The 12805-nt window shown below is 40.6% G+C and overlaps 21 non-coding genes and 1 pseudogene across 21 annotated transcripts; 21 read left to right on the top strand and 1 right to left on the bottom strand.

The window, feature by feature from the left end:
* Positions 1–12805, bottom strand: part of LOC141326063 (uncharacterized) — a 208060-nt pseudogene that overhangs the window by 108816 nt on the left and 86439 nt on the right.
* On the top strand, positions 18–136 carry LOC141327857 (5S ribosomal RNA). Its single transcript, XR_012355129.1, has one exon. It is a non-coding gene; the product is annotated as a 5S ribosomal RNA (ribosomal RNA).
* Positions 931–1049, top strand: LOC141327574 (5S ribosomal RNA). Its single transcript, XR_012354859.1, has one exon. It is a non-coding gene; the product is annotated as a 5S ribosomal RNA (ribosomal RNA).
* LOC141327573 (5S ribosomal RNA) lies at positions 1851–1969 on the top strand. The gene has a single exon (XR_012354858.1). It is a non-coding gene; the product is annotated as a 5S ribosomal RNA (ribosomal RNA).
* Positions 2771–2889, top strand: LOC141327572 (5S ribosomal RNA). Its single transcript, XR_012354857.1, has one exon. It is a non-coding gene; the product is annotated as a 5S ribosomal RNA (ribosomal RNA).
* On the top strand, positions 2974–3092 carry LOC141327670 (5S ribosomal RNA). The gene has a single exon (XR_012354950.1). It is a non-coding gene; the product is annotated as a 5S ribosomal RNA (ribosomal RNA).
* On the top strand, positions 3892–4010 carry LOC141327734 (5S ribosomal RNA). The gene has a single exon (XR_012355011.1). It is a non-coding gene; the product is annotated as a 5S ribosomal RNA (ribosomal RNA).
* Positions 4805–4923, top strand: LOC141327571 (5S ribosomal RNA). The gene has a single exon (XR_012354856.1). It is a non-coding gene; the product is annotated as a 5S ribosomal RNA (ribosomal RNA).
* LOC141326725 (5S ribosomal RNA) lies at positions 5725–5843 on the top strand. The gene has a single exon (XR_012354077.1). It is a non-coding gene; the product is annotated as a 5S ribosomal RNA (ribosomal RNA).
* Positions 5928–6046, top strand: LOC141327669 (5S ribosomal RNA). The gene has a single exon (XR_012354949.1). It is a non-coding gene; the product is annotated as a 5S ribosomal RNA (ribosomal RNA).
* On the top strand, positions 6131–6249 carry LOC141327570 (5S ribosomal RNA). The gene has a single exon (XR_012354855.1). It is a non-coding gene; the product is annotated as a 5S ribosomal RNA (ribosomal RNA).
* Positions 6334–6452, top strand: LOC141327668 (5S ribosomal RNA). The gene has a single exon (XR_012354948.1). It is a non-coding gene; the product is annotated as a 5S ribosomal RNA (ribosomal RNA).
* On the top strand, positions 7254–7372 carry LOC141327569 (5S ribosomal RNA). Its single transcript, XR_012354854.1, has one exon. It is a non-coding gene; the product is annotated as a 5S ribosomal RNA (ribosomal RNA).
* LOC141327567 (5S ribosomal RNA) lies at positions 7457–7575 on the top strand. Its single transcript, XR_012354852.1, has one exon. It is a non-coding gene; the product is annotated as a 5S ribosomal RNA (ribosomal RNA).
* LOC141327565 (5S ribosomal RNA) lies at positions 8371–8489 on the top strand. The gene has a single exon (XR_012354851.1). It is a non-coding gene; the product is annotated as a 5S ribosomal RNA (ribosomal RNA).
* LOC141327856 (5S ribosomal RNA) lies at positions 8574–8692 on the top strand. The gene has a single exon (XR_012355128.1). It is a non-coding gene; the product is annotated as a 5S ribosomal RNA (ribosomal RNA).
* LOC141327564 (5S ribosomal RNA) lies at positions 9487–9605 on the top strand. Its single transcript, XR_012354850.1, has one exon. It is a non-coding gene; the product is annotated as a 5S ribosomal RNA (ribosomal RNA).
* Positions 10407–10525, top strand: LOC141327563 (5S ribosomal RNA). Its single transcript, XR_012354849.1, has one exon. It is a non-coding gene; the product is annotated as a 5S ribosomal RNA (ribosomal RNA).
* LOC141327562 (5S ribosomal RNA) lies at positions 11327–11445 on the top strand. Its single transcript, XR_012354848.1, has one exon. It is a non-coding gene; the product is annotated as a 5S ribosomal RNA (ribosomal RNA).
* On the top strand, positions 11530–11648 carry LOC141327667 (5S ribosomal RNA). Its single transcript, XR_012354947.1, has one exon. It is a non-coding gene; the product is annotated as a 5S ribosomal RNA (ribosomal RNA).
* On the top strand, positions 11733–11851 carry LOC141327561 (5S ribosomal RNA). Its single transcript, XR_012354847.1, has one exon. It is a non-coding gene; the product is annotated as a 5S ribosomal RNA (ribosomal RNA).
* On the top strand, positions 11936–12054 carry LOC141327666 (5S ribosomal RNA). Its single transcript, XR_012354946.1, has one exon. It is a non-coding gene; the product is annotated as a 5S ribosomal RNA (ribosomal RNA).

The raw sequence follows: 12805 nt of genomic DNA, 5'->3' as shown, positions 1-12805 counted from the left end.
TTTTTGGAGCAGCCCTCGCTTATGGCCATACTGCGCTGAGAGCGCCCGATCTCGTCTGATCTCGGAAGCTAAGCAGCGTCGGGCCTGGTTAGTACTTGGATGGGAGACCGCCTGGGAATACCAGGTGCTGTAAGCTTTTGCCTTTTCTTCACTATTTATATAATATGCTGGCTTTTAGAAAGACGTGTTTTACCGCTCTATTTATTACAATCATTTACATGTATTATAGAGTTTTAAGTGTTTTACATGTTTTTTAGGCCATTTTATTACTCTTAACATTTTAAGTGTATGTGTCTTTAATAAATGGATGGTTGGCCTGTCATGTGACTAGACACATGACAGGAAGCAGGAAGTACAACTGTATAAGAGAGCAGCATGACAAACAAAGGACAGTCACCAAACTGTTGGATTGAGGAGTTGCTAATTTTAGAGCTCACCTTTCCATTCACCACCTGCAAACTTTGGATTACACTTTCTGTGGATACACTGGTGGACACTCACATTGGACTTATCAACACACTGGGGTTCTTGGACTGTTTTTAGGGTATGGACAAATGAACTGTATTCTTTTAACAGAGTTTACCTGTTTTTAGGGTATGGACAAATGAACTGTATTCTTTTAACAGAGTTTACCTAGTTTTATCGTGTTGTTTTAAAGTCTTTTATGTGAACCTTGTAAATACACCAAATCTATTTAAACCAATTTTATTTTATGTCTCATTCTTTTAACCACTAGTCATCTCTCACAGTTAAATCTGACCCCATTTTAGTCTTGTAACTCGGCTGATAAGGCCGATTGTTACACTTTTATGGGAGACCGCCTGGGAATACCAGGTGCTGTAAGCTTTTGCCTTTTCTTCACTATTTATATAATATGCTGGCTTTTACGGAGGCTGATCTTTAAATAGCCCACTTTTTGGAGCAGCCCTCGCTTATGGCCATACCGCGCTGAGAGCGCCCGATCTCGTCTGATCTCGGAAGCTAAGCAGCGTCGGGCCTGGTTAGTACTTGGATGGGAGACCGCCTGGGAATACCAGGTGCTGTAAGCTTTTGCCTTTTCTTCACTATTTATATAATATGCTGGCTTTTAGAAAGACGTGTTTTACCGCTCTATTTATTACAATCATTTACATGTATTATAGAGTTTTAAGTGTTTTACATGTTTTTTAGGCCATTTTATTACTCTTAACATTTTAAGTGTATGTGTCTTTAATAAATGGATGGTTGGCCTGTCATATGACTAGACACATGACAGGAAGCAGGAAGTACAACTGTATAAGAGAGCAGCATGACAAACAAAGGACAGTCACCAAACTGTTGGATTGAGGAGTTGCTAATTTTAGAGCTCACCTTTCCATTCACCACCTGCAAACTTTGGATTACACTTTCTGTGGATTGTATATACACTGGTGGACACTCACATTGGACTTATCAACACACTGGGGTTCTTGGACTGTTTTTAGGTTATGGACAAATGAACTGTATTCTTTTAACAGAGTTTACCTGTTTTTAGGGTATGGACAAATGAACTGTATTCTTTTAACAGAGTTTACCTAGTTTTATCGTGTTGTTTTAAAGTCTTTTATGTGAACCTTGTAAATACACCAAATCTATTTAAACCAATTTTCTTTTATGTCTCATTCTTTTAACCACTAGTCATCTCTCACAGTTAAATCTGACCCCATTTTAGTCTTGTAACTCGGCTGATAAGGCCGATTGTTACACTTGGATGGGAGACCGCCTGGGAATACCAGGTGCTGTAAGCTTTTGCCTTTTCTTCACTATTTATATAATATGCTGGCTTTTACGGAGGCTGATCTTTAAATAGCCCACTTTTTGGAGCAGCCCTCGCTTATGGCCATACCGCGCTGAGAGCGCCCGATCTCGTCTGATCTCGGAAGCTAAGCAGCGTCGGGCCTGGTTAGTACTTGGATGGGAGACCGCCTGGGAATACCAGGTGCTGTAAGCTTTTGCCTTTTCTTCACTATTTATATAATATGCTGGCTTTTAGAAAGACGTGTTTTACCGCTTTATTTATTACAATCATTTACATGTATTATAGAGTTTTAAGTGTTTTACATGTTTTTTAGGCCATTTTATTACTCTTAACATTTTAAGTGTATGTGTCTTTAATAAATGGATGGTTGGCCTGTCATGTGACTAGACACATGACAGGAAGCAGGAAGTACAACTGTATAAGAGAGCAGCATGACAAACAAAGGACAGTCACCAAACTGTTGGATTGAGGAGTTGCTAATTTTAGAGCTCACCTTTCCATTCACCACCTGCAAACTTTGGATTACACTTTCTGTGGATTGTATATACACTGGTGGACACTCACATTGGACTTATCAACACACTGGGGTTCTTGGACTGTTTTTAGGGTATGGACAAATGAACTGTATTCTTTTAACAGAGTTTACCTGTTTTTAGGGTATGGACAAATGAACTGTATTCTTTTAACAGAGTTTACCTAGTTTTATCGTGTTGTTTTAAAGTCTTTTCTGTGAACCTTGTAAATACACCAAATCTATTTAAACCAATTTTCTTTTATGTCTCATTCTTTTAACCACTAGTCATCTCTCACAGTTAAATCTGAACCCATTTTAGTCTTGTAACTCGGCTGATAAGGCCGATTGTTACACTTTTATGGGAGACCGCCTGGGAATACCAGGTGCTGTAAGCTTTTGCCTTTTCTTCACTATTTATATAATATGCTGGCTTTTACGGAGGCTGATCTTTAAATAGCCCACTTTTTGGAGCAGCCCTCGCTTATGGCCATACCGCGCTGAGAGCGCCCGATCTCGTCTGATCTCGGAAGCTAAGCAGCGTCGGGCCTGGTTAGTACTTGGATGGGAGACCGCCTGGGAATACCAGGTGCTGTAAGCTTTTGCCTTTTCTTCACTATTTATATAATATGCTGGCTTTTACGGAGGCTGATCTTTAAATAGCCCACTTTTTGGAGCAGCCCTCGCTTATGGTCATACCGCGCTGAGAGCGCCCGATCTCGTCTGATCTCGGAAGCTAAGCAGCGTCGGGCCTGGTTAGTACTTGGATGGGAGACCGCCTGGGAATACCAGGTGCTGTAAGCTTTTGCCTTTTCTTCACTATTTATATAATATGCTGGCTTTTAGAAAGACGTGTTTTACCGCTCTATTTATTACAATCATTTACATGTATTATAGAGTTTTAAGTGTTTTATATGTTTTTTAGGCCATTTTATTACTCTTAACATTTTAAGTGTATGTGTCTTTAATAAATGGATGGTTGGCCTGTCATGTGACTAGACACATGACAGGAAGCAGGAAGTACAACTGTATAAGAGAGCAGCATGACAAACAAAGGACAGTCACCAAACCGTTGGATTGAGGAGTTGCTAATTTTAGAGCTCACCTTTCCATTCACCACCTGCAAACTTTGGATTACACTTTCTGTGGATTGTATATACACTGGTGGACACACATTGGACTTATCAACACACTGGGGTTCTTGGACTGTTTTTAGGGTATGGACAAATGAACTGTATTCTTTTAACAGAGTTTACCTGTTTTTAGGGTATGGACAAATGAACTGTATTCTTTTAACAGAGTTTACCTAGTTTTATCGTGTTGTTTTAAAGTCTTTTATGTGAACCTTGTAAATACACCAAATCTATTTAAACCAATTTTCTTTTATGTCTCATTCTTTTAACCACTAGTCATCTCTCACAATTAAATCTGACCCCATTTTAGTCTTGTAACTCGGCTGATAAGGCAGATTGTTACACTTTTATGGGAGACCGCCTGGGAATACCAGGTGCTGTAAGCTTTTGCCTTTTCTTCACTATTTATATAATATGCTGGCTTTTACGGAGGCTGATCTTTAAATAGCCCACTTTTTGGAGCAGCCCTCGCTTATGGCCATACCGCGCTGAGAGCGCCCGATCTCGTCTGATCTCGGAAGCTAAGCAGCGTCGGGCCTGGTTAGTACTTGGATGGGAGACCGCCTGGGAATACCAGGTGTTGTAAGCTTTTGCCTTTTCTTCACTATTTATATAATATGCTGGCTTTTAGAAAGACGTGTTTTACCGCTCTATTTATTACAATCATTTACATGTATTATAGAGTTTTAAGTGTTTTACATGTTTTTTAGGCCATTTTATTACTCTTAACATTTTAAGTGTATGTGTCTTTAATAAATGGATGGTTGGCCTGTCATGTGACTAGACACATGACAGGAAGCAGGAAGTACAACTGTATAAGAGAGCAGCATGACAAACAAAGGACAGTCACCAAACTGTTGGATTGAGGAGTTGCTAATTTTAGAGCTCACCTTTCCATTCACCACCTGCAAACTTTGGATTACACTTTCTGTGGATACACTGGTGGACACTCACATTGGACTTATCAACACACTGGGGTTCTTGGACTGTTTTTAGGGTATGGACAAATGAACTGTATTCTTTTAACAGAGTTTACCTGTTTTTAGGGTATGGACAAATGAACTGTATTCTTTTAACAGAGTTTACCTAGTTTTATCGTGTTGTTTTAAAGTCTTTTATGTGAACCTTGTAAATACACCAAATCTATTTAAACCAATTTTATTTTATGTCTCATTCTTTTAACCACTAGTCATCTCTCACAGTTAAATCTGACCCCATTTTAGTCTTGTAACTCGGCTGATAAGGCCGATTGTTACACTTTTATGGGAGACCGCCTGGGAATACCAGGTGCTGTAAGCTTTTGCCTTTTCTTCACTATTTATATAATATGCTGGCTTTTACGGAGGCTGATCTTTAAATAGCCCACTTTTTGGAGCAGCCCTCGCTTATGGCCATACCGCGCTGAGAGCGCCCGATCTCGTCTGATCTCGGAAGCTAAGCAGCGTCGGGCCTGGTTAGTACTTGGATGGGAGACCGCCTGGGAATACCAGGTGCTGTAAGCTTTTGCCTTTTCTTCACTATTTATATAATATGCTGGCTTTTAGAAAGACGTGTTTTACCGCTTTATTTATTACAATCATTTACATGTATTATAGAGTTTTAAGTGTTTTACATGTTTTTTAGGCCATTTTATTACTCTTAACATTTTAAGTGTATGTGTCTTTAATAAATGGATGGTTGGCCTGTCATGTGACTAGACACATGACAGGAAGCAGGAAGTACAACTGTATAAGAGAGCAGCATGACAAACAAAGGACAGTCACCAAACTGTTGGATTGAGGAGTTGCTAATTTTAGAGCTCACCTTTCCATTCACCACCTGCAAACTTTGGATTACACTTTCTGTGGATTGTATATACACTGGTGGACACTCACATTGGACTTATCAACACACTGGGGTTCTTGGACTGTTTTTAGGGTATGGACAAATGAACTGTATTCTTTTAACAGAGTTTACCTGTTTTTAGGGTATGGACAAATGAACTGTATTCTTTTAACAGAGTTTACCTAGTTTTATCGTGTTGTTTTAAAGTCTTTTCTGTGAACCTTGTAAATACACCAAATCTATTTAAACCAATTTTCTTTTATGTCTCATTCTTTTAACCACTAGTCATCTCTCACAGTTAAATCTGAACCCATTTTAGTCTTGTAACTCGGCTGATAAGGCCGATTGTTACACTTTTATGGGAGACCGCCTGGGAATACCAGGTGCTGTAAGCTTTTGCCTTTTCTTCACTATTTATATAATATGCTGGCTTTTACGGAGGCTGATCTTTAAATAGCCCACTTTTTGGAGCAGCCCTCGCTTATGGCCATACCGCGCTGAGAGCGCCCGATCTCGTCTGATCTCGGAAGCTAAGCAGCGTCGGGCCTGGTTAGTACTTGGATGAGAGACCGCCTGGGAATACCAGGTGCTGTAAGCTTTTGCCTTTTCTTCACTATTTATATAATATGCTGGCTTTTACGGAGGCTGATCTTTAAATAGCCCACTTTTTGGAGCAGCCCTCGCTTATGGTCATACCGCGCTGAGAGCGCCCGATCTCGTCTGATCTCGGAAGCTAAGCAGCGTCGGGCCTGGTTAGTACTTGGATGGGAGACCGCCTGGGAATACCAGGTGCTGTAAGCTTTTGCCTTTTCTTCACTATTTATATAATATGCTGGCTTTTACGGAGGCTGATCTTTAAATAGCCCACTTTTTGGAGCAGCCCTCGCTTATGGCCATACCGCGCTGAGAGCGCCCGATCTCGTCTGATCTCGGAAGCTAAGCAGCGTCGGGCCTGGTTAGTACTTGGATGGGAGACCGCCTGGGAATACCAGGTGCTGTAAGCTTTTGCCTTTTCTTCACTATTTATATAATATGCTGGCTTTTACGGAGGCTGATCTTTAAATAGCCCACTTTTTGGAGCAGCCCTCGCTTATGGTCATACCGCGCTGAGAGCGCCCGATCTCGTCTGATCTCGGAAGCTAAGCAGCGTCGGGCCTGGTTAGTACTTGGATGGGAGACCGCCTGGGAATACCAGGTGCTGTAAGCTTTTGCCTTTTCTTCACTATTTATATAATATGCTGGCTTTTAGAAAGACGTGTTTTACCGCTCTATTTATTACAATCATTTACATGTATTATAGAGTTTTAAGTGTTTTATATGTTTTTTAGGCCATTTTATTACTCTTAACATTTTAAGTGTATGTGTCTTTAATAAATGGATGGTTGGCCTGTCATGTGACTAGACACATGACAGGAAGCAGGAAGTACAACTGTATAAGAGAGCAGCATGACAAACAAAGGACAGTCACCAAACCGTTGGATTGAGGAGTTGCTAATTTTAGAGCTCACCTTTCCATTCACCACCTGCAAACTTTGGATTACACTTTCTGTGGATTGTATATACACTGGTGGACACTCACATTGGACTTATCAACACACTGGGGTTCTTGGACTGTTTTTAGGGTATGGACAAATGAACTGTATTCTTTTAACAGAGTTTACCTGTTTTTAGGGTATGGACAAATGAACTGTATTCTTTTAACAGAGTTTACCTAGTTTTATCGTGTTGTTTTAAAGTCTTTTATGTGAACCTTGTAAATACACCAAATCTATTTAAACCAATTTTCTTTTATGTCTCATTCTTTTAACCACTAGTCATCTCTCACAGTTAAATCTGACCCCATTTTAGTCTTGTAACTCGGCTGATAAGGCCGATTGTTACACTTTTATGGGAGACCGCCTGGGAATACCAGGTGCTGTAAGCTTTTGCCTTTTCTTCACTATTTATATAATAGGCTGGCTTTTACGGAGGCTGATCTTTAAATAGCCCACTTTTTGGAGCAGCCCTCGCTTATGGCCATACCGCGCTGAGAGCGCCCGATCTCGTCTGATCTCGGAAGCTAAGCAGCGTCGGGCCTGGTTAGTACTTGGATGGGAGACCGCCTGGGAATACCAGGTGCTGTAAGCTTTTGCCTTTTCTTCACTATTTATATAATATGCTGGCTTTTACGGAGGCTGATCTTTAAATAGCCCACTTTTTGGAGCAGCCCTCGCTTATGGCCATACCGCGCTGAGAGCGCCCGATCTCGTCTGATCTCGGAAGCTAAGCAGCGTCGGGCCTGGTTAGTACTTGGATGGGAGACCGCCTGGGAATACCAGGTGCTGTAAGCTTTTGCCTTTTCTTCACTATTTATATAATATGCTGGCTTTTAGAAAGACGTGTTTTACCGCTCTATTTATTACAATCATTTACATGTATTATAGAGTTTTAAGTGTTTTACATGTTTTTTAGGCCATTTTATTACTCTTAACATTTTAAGTGTATGTGTCTTTAATAAATGGATGGTTGGCCTGTCATGTGACTAGACACATGACAGGAAGCAGGAAGTACAACTGTATAAGAGAGCAGCATGACAAACAAAGGACAGTCACCAAACTGTTGGATTGAGGAGTTGCTAATTTTAGAGCTCACCTTTCCATTCACCACCTGCAAACTTTGGATTACACTTTCTGTGGATACACTGGTGGACACTCACATTGGACTTATCAACACACTGGGGTTCTTGGACTGTTTTTAGGGTATGGACAAATGAACTGTATTCTTTTAACAGAGTTTACCTGTTTTTAGGGTATGGACAAATGAACTGTATTCTTTTTAACAGAGTTTACCTAGTTTTATCGTGTTGTTTTAAAGTCTTTTATGTGAACCTTGTAAATACACCAAATCTATTTAAACCAATTTTCTTTTATGTCTCATTCTTTTAACCACTAGTCATCTCTCACAGTTAAATCTGACCCCATTTTAGTCTTGTAACTCGGCTGATAAGGCCGATTGTTACACTTTTATGGGAGACCGCCTGGGAATACCAGGTGCTGTAAGCTTTTGCCTTTTCTTCACTATTTATATAATAGGCTGGCTTTTACGGAGGCTGATCTTTAAATAGCCCACTTTTTGGAGCGGCCCTCGCTTATGGCCATACCGCGCTGAGAGCGCCCGATCTCGTCTGATCTCGGAAGCTAAGCAGCGTCGGGCCTGGTTAGTACTTGGATGGGAGACCGCCTGGGAATACCAGGTGCTGTAAGCTTTTGCCTTTTCTTCACTATTTATATAATATGCTGGCTTTTACGGAGGCTGATCTTTAAATAGCCCACTTTTTGGAGCAGCCCTCGCTTATGGCCATACTGCGCTGAGAGCGCCCGATCTCGTCTGATCTCGGAAGCTAAGCAGCGTCGGGCCTGGTTAGTACTTGGATGGGAGACCGCCTGGGAATACCAGGTGCTGTAAGCTTTTGCCTTTTCTTCACTATTTATATAATATGCTGGCTTTTAGAAAGACGTGTTTTACCGCTCTATTTATTACAATCATTTACATGTATTATAGAGTTTTAAGTGTTTTACATGTTTTTTAGGCCATTTTATTACTCTTAACATTTTAAGTGTATGTGTCTTTAATAAATGGATGGTTGGCCTGTCATGTGACTAGACACATGACAGGAAGCAGGAAGTACAACTGTATAAGAGAGCAGCATGACAAACAAAGGACAGTCACCAAACTGTTGGATTGAGGAGTTGCTAATTTTAGAGCTCACCTTTCCATTCACCACCTGCAAACTTTGGATTACACTTTCTGTGGATACACTGGTGGACACTCACATTGGACTTATCAACACACTGGGGTTCTTGGACTGTTTTTAGGGTATGGACAAATGAACTGTATTCTTTTAACAGAGTTTACCTGTTTTTAGGGTATGGACAAATGAACTGTATTCTTTTAACAGAGTTTACCTAGTTTTATCGTGTTGTTTTAAAGTCTTTTATGTGAACCTTGTAAATACACCAAATCTATTTAAACCAATTTTATTTTATGTCTCATTCTTTTAACCACTAGTCATCTCTCACAGTTAAATCTGACCCCATTTTAGTCTTGTAACTCGGCTGATAAGGCCGATTGTTACACTTTTATGGGAGACCGCCTGGGAATACCAGGTGCTGTAAGCTTTTGCCTTTTCTTCACTATTTATATAATATGCTGGCTTTTACGGAGGCTGATCTTTAAATAGCCCACTTTTTGGAGCAGCCCTCGCTTATGGCCATACCGCGCTGAGAGCGCCCGATCTCGTCTGATCTCGGAAGCTAAGCAGCGTCGGGCCTGGTTAGTACTTGGATGGGAGACCGCCTGGGAATACCAGGTGCTGTAAGCTTTTGCCTTTTCTTCACTATTTATATAATATGCTGGCTTTTAGAAAGACGTGTTTTACCGCTCTATTTATTACAATCATTTACATGTATTATAGAGTTTTAAGTGTTTTACATGTTTTTTAGGCCATTTTATTACTCTTAACATTTTAAGTGTATGTGTCTTTAATAAATGGATGGTTGGCCTGTCATATGACTAGACACATGACAGGAAGCAGGAAGTACAACTGTATAAGAGAGCAGCATGACAAACAAAGGACAGTCACGAAACTGTTGGATTGAGGAGTTGCTAATTTTAGAGCTCACCTTTCCATTCACCACCTGCAAACTTTGGATTACACTTTCTGTGGATTGTATATACACTGGTGGACACTCACATTGGACTTATCAACACACTGGGGTTCTTGGACTGTTTTTAGGTTATGGACAAATGAACTGTATTCTTTTAACAGAGTTTACCTGTTTTTAGGGTATGGACAAATGAACTGTATTCTTTTAACAGAGTTTACCTAGTTTTATCGTGTTGTTTTAAAGTCTTTTATGTGAACCTTGTAAATACACCAAATCTATTTAAACCAATTTTCTTTTATGTCTCATTCTTTTAACCACTAGTCATCTCTCACAGTTAAATCTGACCCCATTTTAGTCTTGTAACTCGGCTGATAAGGCCGATTGTTACACTTGGATGGGAGACCGCCTGGGAATACCAGGTGCTGTAAGCTTTTGCCTTTTCTTCACTATTTATATAATATGCTGGCTTTTACGGAGGCTGATCTTTAAATAGCCCACTTTTTGGAGCAGCCCTCGCTTATGGCCATACCGCGCTGAGAGCGCCCGATCTCGTCTGATCTCGGAAGCTAAGCAGCGTCGGGCCTGGTTAGTACTTGGATGGGAGACCGCCTGGGAATACCAGGTGCTGTAAGCTTTTGCCTTTTCTTCACTATTTATATAATATGCTGGCTTTTAGAAAGACGTGTTTTACCGCTTTATTTATTACAATCATTTACATGTATTATAGAGTTTTAAGTGTTTTACATGTTTTTTAGGCCATTTTATTACTCTTAACATTTTAAGTGTATGTGTCTTTAATAAATGGATGGTTGGCCTGTCATGTGACTAGACACATGACAGGAAGCAGGAAGTACAACTGTATAAGAGAGCAGCATGACAAACAAAGGACAGTCACCAAACTGTTGGATTGAGGAGTTGCTAATTTTAGAGCTCACCTTTCCATTCACCACCTGCAAACTTTGGATTACACTTTCTGTGGATTGTATATACACTGGTGGACACTCACATTGGACTTATCAACACACTGGGGTTCTTGGACTGTTTTTAGGGTATGGACAAATGAACTGTATTCTTTTAACAGAGTTTACCTGTTTTTAGGGTATGGACAAATGAACTGTATTCTTTTAACAGAGTTTACCTAGTTTTATCGTGTTGTTTTAAAGTCTTTTCTGTGAACCTTGTAAATACACCAAATCTATTTAAACCAATTTTCTTTTATGTCTCATTCTTTTAACCACTAGTCATCTCTCACAGTTAAATCTGAACCCATTTTAGTCTTGTAACTCGGCTGATAAGGCCGATTGTTACACTTTTATGGGAGACCGCCTGGGAATACCAGGTGCTGTAAGCTTTTGCCTTTTCTTCACTATTTATATAATATGCTGGCTTTTAAGGAGGCTGATCTTTAAATAGCCCACTTTTTGGAGCAGCCCTCGCTTATGGCCATACCGCGCTGAGAGCGCCCGATCTCGTCTGATCTCGGAAGCTAAGCAGCGTCGGGCCTGGTTAGTACTTGGATGGGAGACCGCCTGGGAATACCAGGTGCTGTAAGCTTTTGCCTTTTCTTCACTATTTATATAATATGCTGGCTTTTACGGAGGCTGATCTTTAAATAGCCCACTTTTTGGAGCAGCCCTCGCTTATGGTCATACCGCGCTGAGAGCGCCCGATCTCGTCTGATCTCGGAAGCTAAGCAGCGTCGGGCCTGGTTAGTACTTGGATGGGAGACCGCCTGGGAATACCAGGTGCTGTAAGCTTTTGCCTTTTCTTCACTATTTATATAATATGCTGGCTTTTACGGAGGCTGATCTTTAAATAGCCCACTTTTTGGAGCAGTCCTCGCTTATGGCCATACCGCGCTGAGAGCGCCCGATCTCGTCTGATCTCGGAAGCTAAGCAGCGTCGGGCCTGGTTAGTACTTGGATGGGAGACCGCCTGGGAATACCAGGTGCTGTAAGCTTTTGCCTTTTCTTCACTATTTATATAATATGCTGGCTTTTACGGAGGCTGATCTTTAAATAGCCCACTTTTTGGAGCAGCCCTTGCTTATGGTCATACCGCGCTGAGAGCGCCCGATCTCGTCTGATCTCGGAAGCTAAGCAGCGTCGGGCCTGGTTAGTACTTGGATGGGAGACCGCCTGGGAATACCAGGTGCTGTAAGCTTTTGCCTTTTCTTCACTATTTATATAATATGCAGGCTTTTAGAAAGAGGTGTTTTATCGCTCTATTTATTACAATCATTTACATGTATTATAGAGTTTTAAGTGTTTTACATGTTTTTTAGGCCATTTTATTACTCTTAACATTTTAAGTGTATGTGTCTTTAATAAATGGATGGTTGGCCTGTCATGTGACTAGACACATGACAGTAAGCAGGAAGTACAACTGTATAAGAGAGCAGCATGACAAACAAAGGACAGTCACCAAACTGTTGGATTGAGGAGTTGCTAATTTTAGAGCTCACCTTTCCATTCACCACCTGCAAACTTTGGATTACACTTTCTGTGGATACACTGGTGGACACTCACATTGGACTTATCAACACACTGGGGTTCTTGGACTGTTTTTAGGGTATGGACAAATGAACTGTATTCTTTTAACAGAGTTTACCTGTTTTTAGGGTATGGACAAATGAACTGTATTCTTTTTAACAGAGTTTACCTAGTTTTATCGTGTTGTTTTAAAGTCTTTTATGTGAACCTTGTAAATACACCAAATCTATTTAAACCAATTTTCTTTTATGTCTCATTCTTTTAACCACTAGTCATCTCTCACAGTTAAATCTGACCCCATTTTAGTCTTGTAACTCGGCTGATAAGGCCGATTGTTACACTTTTATGGGAGACCGCCTGGGAATACCAGGTGCTGTAAGCTTTTGCCTTTTCTTCACTATTTATATAATAGGCTGGCTTTT

Source organism: Garra rufa, chromosome 2 (assembly GCF_049309525.1).
Source record: "Garra rufa chromosome 2, GarRuf1.0, whole genome shotgun sequence".
NCBI lineage: Eukaryota > Metazoa > Chordata > Actinopteri > Cypriniformes > Cyprinidae > Garra > Garra rufa.
Note: the sequence above shows the minus strand (reverse complement) of the source record. Positions and strands in the feature narration are given on the sequence as shown.